Below are 17,773 nucleotides of genomic sequence, written 5' to 3'. Positions count from 1 at the left end.
GGAGTGGCTTTATTTAACGTCCTGGTGGAGCCATCCCTGGCTTTACCTGTATTGATTGGTGAGAGGGAGACTAAGGAAGAGACATAGGTGAGGTGGGGAGCTTGGCAGCAGCCTGGGCATGACAGGTGGTGATTAAAATGTATGGGGCAGCAGATGGGTGCCCAGACAGAGGCCTGATGTGGGGTGGGTAGAATGGCAATACCACCTAATTCCTTCTGGAGAGGCAGAAGAAGGCTCTATTTCCTGCTTTTATATATTTATCCTCAGTATGAGAAGTGATAACATTCAGGACATGTGTACCCTAGGGTAAACATCTACGAAAGTAAGCTGATCAAATATAGGGAAAGTTAGGATATTTCCCGGGATGTGCAAGAACACTCAGTGTTTAATATTAACCGTGTTCTTAATATGGCTGATGTACTATCCAGGCAGGTATATGTGTATACATGTGTATATGCACACACTACATACATATACAAGGTCTGTTCAGAAGGTATCCAGCCATATAATATGAAAAATAGAGACATTTATTAAAGAAGATACAAGATACAAAAACTATTGTACACAGGACAATGATGCCTCAGTCCCCTTCAAGGTAGGCACCTTGGGGCCTCACACAGTTCTCCCAATCGCCATCAGCTGCTCTGTCATATTTTCCTGAATCTCATCAATGGTCTGAAATGTCTTCCTTTCAAAGGTGATTTTAGTTTTGGAAAAAGCCAGAAGTCACAGGGCACCAAATCTGGGCTGTAGGGGGTCTGAGTCACCTGGGAGATGTGACACATGAGCCAGCGCATTGCGGGCATGAAGCTGCCAATCACTAGTTGCCCACAGCTGTGGCCTTCTGAATCATCTGAATAATTGCCACAGAGGAATGTTCAAGCTTAACACAAAATTTGGTACAGATTCCTTGCTCTACTTGCTCAGTAATTTTGAATGTGACGGCCACACGGTACTCATGCTCACTCAATGATGTCTACCGTCCCCACGGACTAGTACAGTGAAGTCGTAATTGTTCACACATGCGCATTCCAGTCCCCTGTCCTTGGCTGCCAGGTTACATCAATGTCGCACAAACCATTCTCGTACTAACAATGGCTGGACATTTTCTGGACAAGCCTCATGTATGCATATCTATGTGGGGGTGTGTGTATATCTATGTCTGTATCTGTCTCATCGATATCTACACGTATGCACGTACATGTCAGGTGCTGAAGTATCTTTGGTGGTAATGAATCATTAGTAAAGGTGAAGGAGACTTCATTCAATCAAGAAATAATCGTGACGTGCTGTCATTTTCAGGTATTTTTATAGGCACAGGAGGTTTGGTAGTGACTGAAACAGAGCAAAAATCCTGGCCTGGCCTCATGGAATTTATGTTTTTAGTGCAGAAAGGCAGATAATAAAATATGTCAGTAAAACACACAGTGTGGTAGATGGAGGTTAGTAGGACAGAAGAGAATAAAGGAAATGAGGAGAACATGGAGTGGTGGTGGTGGGTGTCTGTAATTTTGAATAGGGTGCCCAGGGAAGGTCCCACAGAGAAGGAGGTAAGGGTGCCAGCCCGGCAGAAGCAGGATCGTCTGAGGGGAGAACGTTGCTGGAGCCGAGTGAGGCAGAAGGGAGAAGCAGGAGATGGAGTAACAGAGACTGCAAGGGGCTGTGCAGATTTCAAGGTGTGGCAGAAGGTACCACATGCAACCCTCATGGAAGTGAGAACACTGGGCAAAAGTGCTGAGATGTTCCTGTGAACTAATTCTTTGGGTTAAAGGGCAGAGCGGGATTCTGGGCGGGTGTTGGAAAGGACACATTTTGCTCCCGGTGTCAGCCCTAGGGATGGCAGAGCCCATGGGGCTGCACTCTGCTCTATTTTGTCCACTGTCAGATGGCTAATGCCTTCTGTGGTGCCTGGCATGCAGGAGGAATTTGGTAAATATGCATTGAAAGAATGAGGGAGGAGAGGAAAATGCCCAGCATCCATTTGGTTGGAGACTGAGATGATTCAAGTTGGGCTATTAAACAACAACAACAACAACAACAAAAAACAGTTATATCGTTTTGAAAGGAGAGAGAGGTCATAGAGGAAACTATTTTGGATTCTAAATGAAATTTTAATGACAGCTTAATGGGTTGTGCCAGTGCAAATGAAAAGAAGGGGACAGGAGGTGGAGCAAATGGGATTGGCAACCGACTCAGTGTGAGAAAGGGGATGATGTGTTTGACTGTAACATTTTGAGCCTCAGAGAGGGTGAAAGTAAATATGGGATGAGAATATTGGGTCTGAAGGGCAGTGGAAGATGAAGACTGAAAACAGAGCATGAATCTGGCAACAAGATTTAATCTTGGATTTAATCTTTGAAAGAGCAGTTTTAAAAAATATTATCATCATCATTTTTTTTTTAAATCTGAGCTTACATAGCACGTGGTCAAAGATTCCGAACCAGGAGCTCAGCTGCATCTCGGTCTCCAGGGCCAATCCTGGTCTTACAGAGCAGGGAGAAGTAAGTTTCTAGCAGAGCACATTGAAACCCAGACTCCAGTCACGGTTGCTTCTGTCCAGTCCTAGTCTTCTGTCCTCATTGTTTACTGGTCTCTCGCTTCATGCTCAACATCCCCTACAGATTCTGCAAGTTACCTTGACTTTGGTAAATGGATTTCTGTGTTATTTCCTATGCTTCTGTCTTCACTGTGGTCCCTATGCCTCAGGTTCACCTCCTGCCTTGATCTGCCTGAGGTGGGGCACCAGCCTCGCTCTTCCAGACTTTCCTGGAACTGGCATTCAGTTACTCAGGCTCTGCTATCTGCTCATAGAATTCCCTCCTGCTGCCTGTTGGCATCTCCAACTATTGTCTGATTCTGGGTATTTTCATGCTATATTTTACTTGTTAGGGTACCCTAGTCCTTCATATTGGACCTCGCTTCTGGACATACTTGGCTGAATTTAACTGTCACATCTGGATAATGTGTTGTGCCTGCCAGACTGTATTTCTTACTAAACTAGCATCAGAATCTGAGCATGCAACAGCTGCCGGCCTCCAGAAGGTCTATTTTCAGGGTCCCTGGTCCCTCGCTGTACGTCCTACCTGGTGGAATGAAAAGAGCTCTTTTATTTCCCTGCTCTCCTCACCCAGGTCTTTGTAGATCTATGTACAATCTTCTAAAGCATCAATGTACATTCTTCTTAGAACAACTGGCTGACCTTTTTGCCACAACTTTAGAAAATCTTCCTGACCACTGTCCCGAAGTAGGTAGGCATCCCTTGCTGTCATGTATCACTTTATCTGTTAATTTTGTTCAAAGCACACTCAATATTTGCAAGCATATTTTTGTTTGCCTGCTTCCTAGCTGTCTCCCCACTAGCTCGAAGATCTAGGTCACCATTATTTTCTAAACAGCAAAAGTATTTGCTGGATGAATGCAGGTGTCTTAATATATGAGCCGTGAAAGTAGATGATTGAGGGTGGAAGCTAGTTTTGAGAGTTTGAAGATGTGATTGGGTGGAGAAGAACTTGTGAAAGATAAAATACTGATGAGTCAAGAACCTGGTCACAAGACAGGGGACAGTAGTTTGAAGGAGCAGCATGGTGGATGGTGTTCTTCAGAATGGGACCCATCTCAACTTGTCAGAGATGATGGGACAAGGACCCCAAAGGGCTGGAGGAATTGAAGGGAGGCTAGGAGGCATGATGAAACCATGGAGGAATTTTAGTGAAGGGTTTTCTTTGACAAGAAAGTGAGATATCTTTTCTTTAGCAGCAGACAGAAAGTTGGAGGTGGGGGGAAGCTGGTGGAGATCAGTGTGGTTGGTTTTAGTCTCCTCTGCAGAAAGGAGAGGTTTTTGTCTGCTTAAGTGAAGCTGGGAGTTGGAGGAGAAGATTCAAAGTCATCGTGAAGTGATGAGACTCAGTAGGTTGTATGACAGATTTGTCAGACAGTCAGGGCCCGGCTGAGGTCAGAGAGTATGACTTTGAAGGGTCCTCAGACAGCTGGGGTTTATGATATTTTTTCAGAAAAACAGATTGCTTTTGAATAAGGGAATTAATACAGTAGAGTCTGTGGAGTCACGATTCACTCTTCGTGACTATTCCCATTTGTTTTTAACCTAAGGATTTGAGTAGCCTGGTTCTTTTCCTTTCTTTTCGTTTCTTTTTTGTAATTTCATATTCATATAAGATAATCTGATGGCATATTTTATAGGTAATTTAGCAGATAATTGGGATCAAGGGAAATGATATTAGAGAGAAAGAAGAATTCCTTTCATCTTAAATAACAGTGATATTTTTTTATTGTCAGTCACTGGATTCATATTCTACCTGAGTTTTTTTTTTTCCCTTGCTAGTATTAAATCTTCTTTGCATGGTCAATTATACTTGGGGACACAATAAAAAGAACCTAAAATGCTTCTTAACTTGATGACTTCTCACTTGACTAACAGAGTAAGGATAATATGGGTGATCACACTTGATGGATGGTGTACACACCAGGTCCTCAGCTCCTTCATTTCTAAGAAGAGTAAGGTGGTAATGAATTACATTGAGTTGCTAGGAGGAAAATAAACAGAGAGATGGTAAAGGGCTGGCTAAACATTAAATGCTATACAAATACCTTTGGTCCTGCTATTCAGGAAGGACTTGTAACCTTTTAGATAAGTTTTATAAGATTTCTAAGAGAAGGAAATGAGTGAACAACAAAGCAGGCATTGCATTTGGGAATCAGTCTCCTAATACTTTACTGATAAGTAGACTGGTTTTTGGTTATACTTTCCTTTTGAGGAAATGCAAAGAGCTTAGTAACAGGTCTTATGAATAGTTCTAATCTCTTGAAGCAGAAGGCCCTTTTTACAATGAAGGAAGCTTGAGCAAAGACTGAAGTGACTTGAAAAGGATCTGCAATATGGCAGGTACAAAGAAAAATTCACATTTACATCTGCTTGTGTAGGTAATAGGTCAGCTGCTCCATAATTCAACCAGGGTTGCACCAAGAGCGGCTACTGGTACCTAGTAGGTGCTTAATAAATATTTGGTGCTTGAGTGAATATTGTTTGAAAAGGTCCTTATCATATAACAAACAACCAGTCTGCTAATTAGTGTGAAATATGTTCTAATTTCATTTGCAACAAAATATTTGTTTGTGACTCTGGGTTTCATATGGGCTTTAGGGTTAGGACTGTTATTCTGAGGTTATGTCCCACAAATAACACAAGCAGAGGTCTGAGTGGAATGACCAGCAATTTCTTTCCTGAGTGTTACTTGTTACCATTTGCAGAACACTTTTATATGTATTTTCTCTGTTGACCCCACCAGGTAAGAAGGGTGGGATTTGTTCTACTTTTCCCAAGAAGGAAGTGAAACCTCAGAGGTTACGTATGTCCCTGCCTAATGTGTTGTGATTAGCACTTTGCTGAGATGGGACAAGAAATGAGGTTCACATCCCTGTATTCTTTTTCTTCCTGGAAAAGATCCTGTAGTAAAAACAAATGAATACATAAATAGCGCAAGAGGGCCAGGCCTTTAATAAAACTTCAGATTAAAGTACTGAGACCCTCTGTGAAATAAAAATAAATTGCCTAGAAAAGGTCTATCATTAATGCTCCTTATGGAATATCATGTCATATTCGTTGGAATAATAAGAACAGCAAATAATAGTTGCCAGGCAGTCTCATAAGTGCTTAATGGATATGAAATAATTCGCTCCTCACAGCAACTCTATGATGTGGACATCACAATATTCCTGACTATCATTTCTTCTTAGTTATTGAGCTCGAATGCCAAAGTTAAATAACAAGGGCTGTCATACTATCCAAATCAATTTGGTTCCTGACTTCCAGACAGCAAGTAGTGGAAGTTTGGATAAAAAGTGATTTATTCCAATTTATTCAGCTCTTAAATTTAAATAGTGAGGATATCTATGTTGTTATATTTACTCAACACTGGAAGAAAGTGAAGTTACTTACCCATGGCCACCCAGCTGGTAAATTGTGGGTGCTGTCCCTAGAACTTGAATCTGGGCAGTCAGGTTGTCAGGTAAATTTTTATTTATTTCGGACCCTCTATTATATACCACAAAGTGCAGGGCCTTAAGTTTTGAATAGAGAAGAGAAGGAAATAGAACACGGGCTATTACAATGTGGGTGGGGAGGGGTAAGGCCAAAAAAACATTGCTGGTGATGCGGATGGATGAATGTGGGCCTAATGCCATCTGCTTACCTGTGGTTTTACTTTAAAATTTGGGAAGCAAAAAGTGTTGTTTCCAAAACATCTGTGGACCAGAAGTCATATTTACTTTAATGTTGTGGGAATAGGGATGAACCCAGCTGGAATCAGTGTTTGCTACTGAGCCATCTTTCTATGAGTCTGTCTGGAATTCCAGCTCTGAGACATATGCGGAAAAAGTTCTGCTTCATTCAGCAAGTTGTACAAGAAGAAGTGTTTTGTTAGTGCTGTTTCTTAATGGTACTCACCAGGCATCAGTACCAAGAGATGTTCCCTAGGGAAACAGTGTTACCTCCCTGTAACTCACTGTGTTGTACAGTGCCCACGGAATATTGCACATTAGCGTATTCAAAGACTTATTAAGTTCTGCGGGAAAGAAGTCTGTTTAACTTTGCTTAACCAAGCATTTTTTTCAGACTATTTGATCAAAATAAATCTAGAAGGGGTTTTTATTGTTGTTATTTGCAAAATATCTATTAACAGTCCATAGGATGCACTTCAGGAAATCTTGAATTAATGTAAAAAAGTGTTTCATCAAGATCGATGTTTTATAGAATTAGATCACTGCCTAGTTGATATGATAAATGTGAAACCTATTCCTAGAAAGATAAAGCTACTTATACTTTCCAAGTCAACATGCTTTTGGGTATATGAATTTCTTATATTTACATCATATCACCTGACTTTTAAAACCACTGTTTGAGCAAATGGGCAAGCTTTCCTTATCTCACCTGACACAAGGACAAATGTGACTCAGAAGGGTAGTGTCCTGCTCCTCCAACATCCAGGGCTGCCCTCGCCGATGCAGTCACTACGCAGAGCACATGTGTTGAATCACTGTTGGGGGGCCTTGTGCTTTAAGTTCTATTTATCATCGTGGTGACTGGTTTGTGTTGATTTATCATCTTTTCTAGTGGTTCTACTGTAGATATCTCATATAACATCTGTCCGCCATGGCAAGGCAAATTTATGACCTTGGAATCAGAAATAGAAAAATAGGTGCTCTTTGAGAAAACAGTGGCGTTAATGTGTTTTCTAGACAGTTAAAATAACTAAACAATGCTAAAACACTTAAAAACATCCCAGAGGTTGGGCATTGTGAAGTTGTGTTAACTTTCACAAAAATGACTGGATGTAGAGTAATCACCCAGAAGCCAACAGGGATTACAAATACCGTGTTCTTCAAACAATCAGGACTAGAAGTTTGTCTCTAAAATATTTTCAAGAGGATCATGGGATTTTCCATTTGAGAATGATTTTAGGTACACATTATTCCAGATTCCTTATTTTACACATGGGGAAAGAGGCAGAGGAGTTAAGGGGCCTACCAAACCCTCACTGCTTTAATGCAAGAGTGGACTAAATCTCAAATCATCTCACTTTTCAAGAAAGTGCTGCCCGTTGCAGTGAAACAGTGTGGAGGAACTTCCAGGGCCATATCTGGATTGCTTTTGACATGCAGCTAGGTTAAGAACCCTTGAGAAAGTGAATAGCAAGCCAGCCACTGTAAAAGAATCTATTCAGAAATGCCCCTTCACTTGTCTCCTTACCTCTAGTAGCATTTAAATACCTGCTATTCTACAATTTCTTGAATTCCCGTGTAGTTTTGTTTCCTGCCCAACAGCACTTAGGAAGCTCTTCCTGTGTGAGAACGTTTCCAGGTGGTTTGATGCCTCCTCTCTTCCTTCCTGGTGGTCGGAAGGATTTCCCTCGTTTCTCTTCATTGGGTGTTCATAGATTCAGTCCCCTCTCCTGGCTACTTGTCCAAATTACTTTGGGTTGTCTTCTTGGCCTTTTGATTTTAATTCATGTTAGCAATTATACTCTCACCTAAACTCAGAATTTCCCCCTAGTATGTCCTCCTAATGAGAATAATGTGAAGTCATAAAGAAAATTCTTGTAATAAAATTATATACTCACAGTCTGAGTGGATTGTTATAAGGATTGACGATAATTTATACAAGATGTCTGGTATGTAAGAGGGGCCCAATCAATGGGAGATACCAGTATTATTATTCATGTTAGATGCAGGGCTGTCTCTCTGAAAACCTTCATGTCCATGTAGCTGATAGCTTCATACCAAAATGTAATATAGTAAAAGCTATTCTGCATGTGTATGGGGGAGAAGAGGCAGGGGTTTAACCAAGTGTAGTCCAACAGCCCTTATTCTAAGAGTCTTGCTTGATCCAGGGTTAAATGGACTCTCTGGGAAAACAGGCCTTTTGTTTTTCAATCAACCCTGAGTATTATTTTTCTCCACACAACTTTTGATTAATATTGACTCCAAGACTGTCGTGGCTAGTGATGGGACCCACTGAGCGTATAGACCCATCAATTGTCACAGCAGAGGGAGGTTGGAGCCGGGTCACAGCTTGTATTGGTGAAGGACATAACTATGCTGCCAGCTGTTTCTACTCAAATCTCAACAGAATAAGATCTTTTTTTTCTGTTTTATTATGGGTTACTTGAACAATTTTGTAGAATTTTATTTTGAGTTATGTCTAGCATTTCTGAGTGTATTTCTTTGTATATATTTTCTAGTCATTGTTCTATTATGACACATATACACACCATGGTTTGCTGGCATTGACTTTACCAAGTGAGTGAACAGTAGAAACTTTACCTTCCTTCAAGTCCCTTTATCTTCGTGTTTTTATAATAGTCTTAAATATTTTCTCTATGCATCTTGAGTACCATATAACACAATTTTTGCTTCAGGCATCAAGCATAACTTGGAAACCTCAAAGGAGAAGGCAGATATATATATATATATATATCTGTATTTTTATTATTATGCTTTTCTTTCCTTCTTAAAGTTTCAAGATTCCTTCTTTTAACATTTGCATTCCATTTCAAAGATTTTTTTCTTCCAGCCATTTATTTAGAGTAGGTGCTGGCAACAAATTCTCTGTTTATTTTACTGGAGAATGCCTTGATTTCCATTTAACTCCTGAAGAATATTTCACTGGAGAAGGGATTCTGGGTTCATATATTTTTTTCATTTAACACTTGAAAAATGCTGTCTTCTTTCTCTGGCCTCCAGGGCTTCTTATGAAAACCTGTCATTTTGATTGTTTTTCCCCTATAAATAGGTATTGTGTTGTTTCTCACTCTTTCAAGTCTTTGTCTTTTGTTTTCAGAACTTTAGTTCTCTTATGTTTTGGTGTGGATATCTATGAATTTATCCTGTATGGGTTCTGTAGGTTTAGGTCTGTTGCAAAACTTGCAAATTGTCAGCCACTACTTTTTCAGACTTTCAGTCCCAACATTTTCCTTCTTTCCTTCCAAGACGCCAATGACTGGGATGTTAAATATTGTGGTGTAGTCCTACAGGTCCTTGAGTCTTTCATTTTTTTCCAGTGTGATTATTCTCTGTTGTTCAGATTGAGTGATTTTTTTCTTTCTGTCTTCAAGTGGTAATTTGTCTTGATGCTAAGACCCAACGACACTTGCTCCAAGTTTACTTTCCTTTGTTAGCTCTCCCTGGAAAACCCTAGGGTGGCTTCATGACTCGCAAGGAGAAGACGTCATTTTTATGTATCATAACTGCTCTCTGGTCCCTTTTTGTTCTTTTATTCTAAATCTTGGCCGTGGATGGGTCTGAATTTCTAGGTACAACAGAGGGAAAAGAAACTTCGGGTTGGACACTTTTCATAATGCAACTGTATAAATGGTAGGTGCCACTTTCAAACAGTACCTTCCTGTTGCTGAGAAGTCAGAGGTCAATTATCATTAATTCGGGCTTCATAATGTATATCCGGCGAGTTTGACGTTAATCTTTGATATGCCTTTGCAAAAGCAAGTCTCTGCCAAAACATTGGTGTAAATAAGATTTCAAGTGAGAACATTTATTTATTTAAGACAACAAACTAGTTAAAAACTTGAGCAGTTTAACATAAAACCTAACATCAGTGGTTTGAGATAAATGCCTCTTATGCCATTCAGTTCAGGTTCTATTAAAAACAGACGGATTCATCCGTTCCCTGGGATGAAGCCTTTAATAGCAGTCGGATAAGCTAGATCCAGTTGCTATCTAAACTTGAAACAAACGATATTTCTTTTTAACTGGTCTATTTTATGCTGTTTCCTGCAGTGTGAGGGAAGCATTTATTGGGTATTTGGAGGGAGTTCCAGATCTGTTCACCAATTTGACCATCTGCATCAGCCTGTTGACTGACGGTGTTGATGGGAGTCTCTGATGTTCTGGGAGCTCTGAAGGTAGACAACAAAACAACATAAAAAACTATTTTTAGGAAAATGGACAGGAAGACTTTGGAGTATTTCTAACCCAAGGGGACTCTCCATCTTCTTTTAGAATTTATAGTTCCTTCTAAAAAATTCTTCTAAAATTTCTTAGTTTCCTGTGAAGCTGTGTACAGCCGATGAGGGTGACATTTTGCTAAATAACTGGTTACCTTCCCCTTGGGTCCCACTTGTAGTTCCACATCCAAGCTTGAAAAATTTGTTCAAATTATATCCTACTCAATAATGGTTTGTGTTTAGATCCTTAGGTGCAAATGGATAATGATGTCTATTTCCAAAAAAAGGAGCATTTTCCCCATTTTTGAGGTAAGTTGAAGATGATGAAGTGTGGTCCTTTGAGTCATCATCATTTATAGGAGTGTAAACACTTATCAAGTATCGGGGTGTGAAATTATTATTTCTCTTTTTAGGGAGTACGTTGCAGCAGCCAGAGCATTTACGTAAGTCAGGAAGCACGGGGCGGGTCTCTGGTGGTTTTGTTCAAGTCCACCATCCTGGGGCAGGTGACAAGGGGTACAGGCAGATCTTCTGGTAACCCCTTGAGAGCTGTAAAGATATTTTAATTGCCTTTTCCCCCCTAAATGATAATTCTCACTCTATGATAAAATTGCAAAGAAAAAAGCCACTCCCCATGGTTATTGTAGATTTTAAATGTAAAGCTTAAAACATCAGGTCTCAGAGAAGCTTTTGAATAGGAAACATTTAAAGCCATCAGTAACTTGCTTTAGATAATATAGAATACACATAAAAACAAAAAGCCACCACTTTGCTTCTGTTTCCTGACTCGGTCCACTGTGCGTGTGTGTTGTGAGCATGGGTGCTTGAAAAGTACTTTCGTGTGGAGGCTTTCAAATCTGTGCAGTGAATAGCTTGGGTAAATTTAGCATTTTGTTATGAAACGGTATGCATAAACCGTTACTGGGAGAAGCTGTAACAAAGGGCTCCCCACTCCTCCCAAATAGTCAGAACTAGCTCATTTGTGGAGAGAATGTGGGTTAATATTCTTAATTTGCTCTTGCATTTCTTCCTATGGACCTGCACATAGGAAGCTGTTTTCACTTCTTAATATAAGAATGAAAAAATTTCCCTTTCTTCTTCACTAACATGCTAGGTAATAGCCAACTTTACAAGAGAGCTCTATGCACTACTTAGATGAAGGTATCAGTATTAGATTATTTTTATAACGCTTAGTTCTATAATTTGTTTTGCACTGTGACACATATTTACAAAAGGTATCCAGGTTTCCCTTTGGCTGAAGTAGCTAGCAAACCATAATAAAAATTTCCTTATTGCACTATCTTGAAAGGAATATTTCTAAATAAAAAAAGTTTCACTAGCTCCATACAACGCTTTATCATCTGGAAGAAATCTGGAAGGGCGTGTTAGTAGAGAAAAATGCAAATCTAGGAATGTCCCTAAGGAAAGTTCAGGTTACAGCCTCAGAAGTTAACAAAGAAGGATAACAAAAGAAGTGGGCCCTGGAGAGGAGTCTGCTGTGTTAAAACTTCTGAAGCACTTTGCTGTCACTGTCTCCTTCTTAGTGGCAATAGCGAGCTCCAGAACCATTGGTTTAACATCTATATTTATTTTTCCAGCTAATTAACCCAGTCAACTTCAGATTTGTATTTATATTACTCATCTGCCCCTGGTGAGTTTTGGAACTAGCTCTGAGTATTTATACTTTTTTGTTCCAAAATGTGTGTTTTGTCTCATTAAGACATCTCCCCAAGGAAGCCTGCTTTCTCCCTGCTTGAAGTTAATTATATTTCCCTGTTGGCTTATGCTCGTCATGGAAATACTGCGAGTCAAATTAGACCTTGTGTAATGAATGCAGCCCCTTCCCAAGCATGTTACTTCCCAGACCCGTCGGGCCTGTCTGTGGTGGGGGACATTGGATGACTCTTCTTTAGATGCTTCTCAGCATATTGAAAACAAAAAGCTTTCTACAGTAGTTTGAGTTCTATTTTCCTGCTTTCAACTCTGGCTAGAACTGTCCGTTTGGAACTTTTAACTTAAATATCAGCCTAGAAAGTAATTTTATAAACAAATCAAAAGCTTTGTGTGGTAGTGGAAAGTGCGAAGAATTTGGATCAAATTATTTAGCCTCTCTGAGTCTCAGCTTTCTTTTCCGTAAAATGGGAACAATTATGCTAATCTCAAATGGTTGCAAAGATCAGATATTAAAAAGTGAACATTCTAATGGAGCATTATGGACATAAATGCACAATACAAGCTCACTATTTTTTAAAAAGACTTTATTTATTTTTAGGGAGATGGGAAATGGGGGAGAAAGAGAGGGAGAGAAACATCAATGTGTGTTGTCTCTCACGCACCGCCAACTGGGGACCTGGTTCACAACCCAGGCAGGTCTGACTGGGAATTGAACCGGTGACCCTTTGGTTCGCAGCCAGCACTCAATCCACTGAGCTACACCAGCCAGGGCTTGAGACTGGGATGATTTTTAACAAGTGATCATATGCCATATTGAACTGGCAACATTTTTAATTGTTTTGGGTTGTTTTTAGTGTTATATATAAAATAATGGTGTTTTTTTTACAGTGGATTGTGTTTTGTTTTCGTAAAATGTACACATTTTATATTTTCAACCTACCAGTTGCTGGAACCTGCTGTATTGTTGCAACAATCACATACACGTAAAAGAAAACAACTCCGGAGTCCTTCTAAATCAGCAATTTTCAACCTCTTCACTTCATGGCACATACAAACTAATTAATAAAATTCTGTGGCACACTAAAAAGATGTTATATTTTTTGCCAGTATGATAAAAAATAGGTATAATTTTGATTCATCTGCACACTATTGTTGCATTGGCTGTTGTCATTTTTTAAATTTGACAGTCTAAGGGAAAAGAGGTCAGTGCCCCTGGCTAAAGAGCTTCTTGTGGCACACCAGTTCATAATTGCTCTTCTAAATGCTTAATGCAAAGCTAAACTGAATAGTCAAATAATGTCAAAGACCTGGAAGGCTTTCGAATGAGGCCAGTGTTAGTATCTCACTATTGGCTTGTAATACGTGTATTTTTACTCAGAGAACTGTCATCACATGTAGACGCTTGGTCGTGAGTATTTGCCTGGGTTTCTGCCAGAGTGAGGTGTCAGAGCGACGCAGCCAGGACCCAGTGGAATTTATGGGGGCAACTGCCCATGTTGCAAATTACTGCCCTGTTCTGCAAATAAAGGCATCCCCTGTATCGGAGGTTTCTGGTGCCTCATTTTAGCCTAACGTTTTTCTTGTAATGTTTATTTTTTTCTAAATCAATTATCATTACTATTTTTCCAAAATACCACAGCACACTCACAAGCTTTTTTTTTAAACCAATTGATAGTTTTTAAATCAGTGCAGTGCCAAATGTGCTGAATATCGCTGATTCTTGTTTTCACCCACAGTATCTAATTTTCAAAGAGTAGTCTTGTTCCGAAGGTTTACTTGGAGATCATATCGACCACAATGGACCCATATGAGTTCTTGATATTCATGGAAATATCAAGAAGGATCACAGAGTAGTTAAGAGTTGGGATTCCTGTGGATAGCGCTTCTGAAAGGAAGACATCGCCCTGAGCAGCTGGTGAAACGGCTGTTCCTAATCAGGGCTGTCCCCTCTGTGGCCATCACAGGTATGTCCTTGACCCAGGGGCTCCAGATTTGTTAGTGCACCTCCTTTCAGTGGGGTTGTTGCTGGAACAGCAGAACTTCTTGCCTGCGGAGGGAACAAGGATTCAAGATGGGTTCCTTTTATGCTCCTCCGAGAGTTCCCTTTTGTTTCAAAGGGGAAGATAGCCAAGAACTAATTATTTTTCAATTAAATGAAACCTCTGTTTCAATCGGGGCTGAACAAAAAATGTGTGAGTCATTGGCTCATCAGCTGTGAAGGAAACAGAATTGGAGGAGGTAACTTATAGAGAGAGACACTATAGGTAAAAAAGCAAGGAGCGCCTAATATGGCGCCTTAGTGCCTTTGAGGTTGGGGGTTGATTAGATAGCTTTGGGGGATGGTAGGAAAGGCTGGTCAGAAAGGCAGGTGGGAAATCGGCCATGTGGAGAGCTGTGGAACCAGAGAGGAAAATATTTCTAGAGAAGCATCAACTCTGTGGAGTTCTCTTCAGAGCCTGAGGAGGCAGGGAGAGACAGCTATCCCTTTGTTGGGACACGATGAAATCAGAGCTACTAGAAGGCTCTCAGTAGTCAAAGAAGAATTTTTTTCTTCCAACAGATGTGTTCTTAATATCTGTGCTTTGAACATGGTATTTCATGGATTATGAATCACAGTTAAACAGAATGTTTGATCTAAATAAGAATTCTAATTCAGATAACTTTCAGGCCCTATAAGGCTCCATCCAACAAAATAATTAAACATGATTTCAATTGTATGTGAACTTTTCAACATTAACGAGGATCTATGTCATAACTCATAGCCTCGCTTTTAAGTCCCTTTTCCATTCTTTTCTAATTGTCTCAAACTCATAGCTGGACTGGGTGGGGGTGGGGTGCGAGCGAAACAGAGAGAGAGAGAGAGAGAGAGAGAGAGAACATTTGTGTGTTACTGTCTCTCCCCTAATATTTCAACTGAATCTTTCCCAGTTACCCATCCTTGACTTTCTCTTTTATTCCACCTTCCCGCATGCTCACTACACAGCCTTGTCCCAGGGGTTGCTGAGATTTTTGGTCCCAGTACTAGCCATCTTTGTCCATTCTTGAATGATTGGAAGGGCAAATTACTGCATTTTTCCAGACCTTCTTTCTGGAGGGAAATGCAAGAAGCCCCATGGAAATCGTATCTTGCTCTGATTGTTTTTTCCTTGTGGAGAAATTCAAATAAATCGAACTATCTTCCTTCTTAATTTTCCAGTCATGGTGGATGAGGTTTGTGAGTTAAACTATTTGGCTTTTTTGAAGGAATATTCATTTAAATAAGTTTTCCCACTGTTAATAATTTCTAATGTCAAAATACCACATTTTAGAGGACATACAACATTTACTGCATTTGTGAAATTTATAATCATCCCAAGGGTCGACTCTGGCTTTTTTGTTGTTGCTGTTACTGCTTTGGAGAAGGTTCTGTGTTTACCCATGACACCCTTGAAATCAATCTGTCTCATTCCCCCTGCAGTGGGGCAGCTCTTTCAAGTTCAGCAAGGAGGCTAACTCAAGGACGAACCCCTACTGTTTCAATCAGCATCTGAAACACAACAGCAAAAACCAGCCTCACATGGAAGAGACACTATGCATACTTGTGCGGTAAAGATATAATGAGACACTAATATTCTGTTAAACCCATTGAACATTTACTCAAATTGCTTTATCGGCATATTCACATGTAGGATAAAACATGAGCAAATCCTACTGTGGAAAGAAACTATAAATTACCATAGAAAGAAAATGAGATAGGCTATAGTTTCTGGCTCAAATTGGGAATTAGACTACCATCCTTTCATTAGAGCTACGGGACGTTTATACAGCCCACTTCAAAGAGCTCTCCAAGTGAGAAAAGTCCAGTACCTTCCAAATACACTCTGCCTTCCAACGTTTTTCCTTTATCGGTCAGGCACGTTTTAAGCAGAAGAAAATGAAAGATAGGACTCATACTTCATTCCCTCACTTCCTACAATAGTTTAAACGCTGAGGTGTCCTAAAACTTGGGATAGTCTTTGGAAACAAAGCCGAGGAATTTTTTTCTTGTTTATTCTGGTCCAGTGCAAATATTTGTCTATTGAGAAATACATAATACATTAGAAGCGTAGACCCACCATCTGCTTAAAGTGAGCCAACACCCACCCGCAAGGAGACGGATACAGGTTGGCATCCTGTTCCTGATGCCTTGCAGGCCTGGTTTGTTTGAGCTGCCCCACACTGATTTCCTGATAAACTAGCAAAAGGGCGTGTACACTTTTGCCACCCATAAAGATTACTTTCAGGCTCTCTTCTGTAATCTTGTCACAGCAATGGGGTCAAAAGGAGGCTAAAAAATACCATCCGCTTTGGGTACGTGGGTGCATATGTGAGTTCTTCATGCTAATGATCTAGTGCAAGGAATGGTGAATAAATTAAGTCACTCCTGCTTTGCAGTTATGACAGCAGGTCTGACCACATTAGCCGAGAGACAAAGAGATCTTCATTGGTGGAGAGGGTGATGGCAAAACAGGCGCTCTGCTCTCAGAGGTTTGTCTTTTGTAATGACTGCGAGTCCTCATTTTAACTGACAAAGACATTTGGCTGACACCTGACCTTAGAGTTCTGCCAGAAATGCTTGATCCCCACTTAACAATAAGCTTATAAAACGTGGGAAATGAATCTGTAGTGGAGCGTTGTTCCTTGAAGCAGCTGCCATTTCTTTTTTCCTTCCTTTTCTTTTCTCTCTTTTTCTTTCAGCTATTTCTCTTTAAAAGAAGCCTCCAGAGGACAAAAATTTCAGGGTGAACATCTCATCACCTGAAGTGTCCCCCTGCAGGGCTCACCTCTGTGATTGTCCTTTGGGAAGACTCTAATACAAAATGAAGACAGAAAGATGACCGGCTATTATATTTTAGAGTCTGAAAGTTTTGAAGCCAGTTACCAAGGACCTTTTATGAAGGTTTTAGAGTGGTATTAACATGCTGGAACCAAGAAGCCTGATTGTCTGAGACCCCCGGGGGGGATTTACACAGGTTATTTGTCAAATCTCGTCATGAATGCAATTAAGCCATACCTGCTCTTTTGGGGCACATTGCTTCTGTCTGCAATTTTTCTTAGCATACCAAAGAGTTGTATGTTTAGTGTAAATAAAATTCTTGAGGGTCCCTTAAGATCAATACAATGAGAAGAGAGTGACTTCCATGTAGTACCAGAGGCAGGTTTTTTTTTGTAAATAGATGGTTTTAAGGGGTTGTTGAGAGACCACTTACTGTTACACCCGGAACCTCTAGAACTTTAATCTTTCCAGGTTTTTATCATTAAACATGGGAATAGAGGCGAAGGTATTAATCATGAATGTCTTATGGAGGACTGTGGACGTTGCTGGAGTAAGGGTGTACCGGGAGCCAGTCCAGCAGAGAGATGCTTTGGATTGTGGGTAATGTTACGATGACAATGTATAACTCAGGGAGAGATTTTAAGAAAGTACAGAATGCTACCAAAGGTAGTCTCATCTTTAGCATTTTTCTCTGGGTACTGTGCATAGCATGATACAGTAAGAAAAATAGGTCCTTTCCACCAGGGGTTGTAAATGAGGGGGTGTGTGAGGACATGGCTCCTCTCCAGGCCCCCAAGATTCTCACGCTGAGCATCAGAGTCATCCTGAGTCA

At 40.3% G+C, this 17,773-nt stretch overlaps 1 long non-coding RNA gene across 1 annotated transcript in view; it reads left to right on the top strand.

The window, feature by feature from the left end:
• Nucleotides 1-17,773, top strand: part of LOC123478369 (uncharacterized) — a 108,413-nt gene that overhangs the window by 19,948 nt on the left and 70,692 nt on the right. The window contains exon 2 of the long non-coding RNA XR_008427062.2: nt 10,716-10,781. This is a non-coding gene — a long non-coding RNA (uncharacterized lncRNA). The remainder of the gene's footprint in view (nt 1-10,715; nt 10,782-17,773) is intronic.

Source organism: Desmodus rotundus, chromosome 6, assembly GCF_022682495.2.
Source record: "Desmodus rotundus isolate HL8 chromosome 6, HLdesRot8A.1, whole genome shotgun sequence".
Taxonomy (NCBI): domain Eukaryota; kingdom Metazoa; phylum Chordata; class Mammalia; order Chiroptera; family Phyllostomidae; genus Desmodus; species Desmodus rotundus.
Note: the sequence above shows the minus strand (reverse complement) of the source record. Positions and strands in the feature narration are given on the sequence as shown.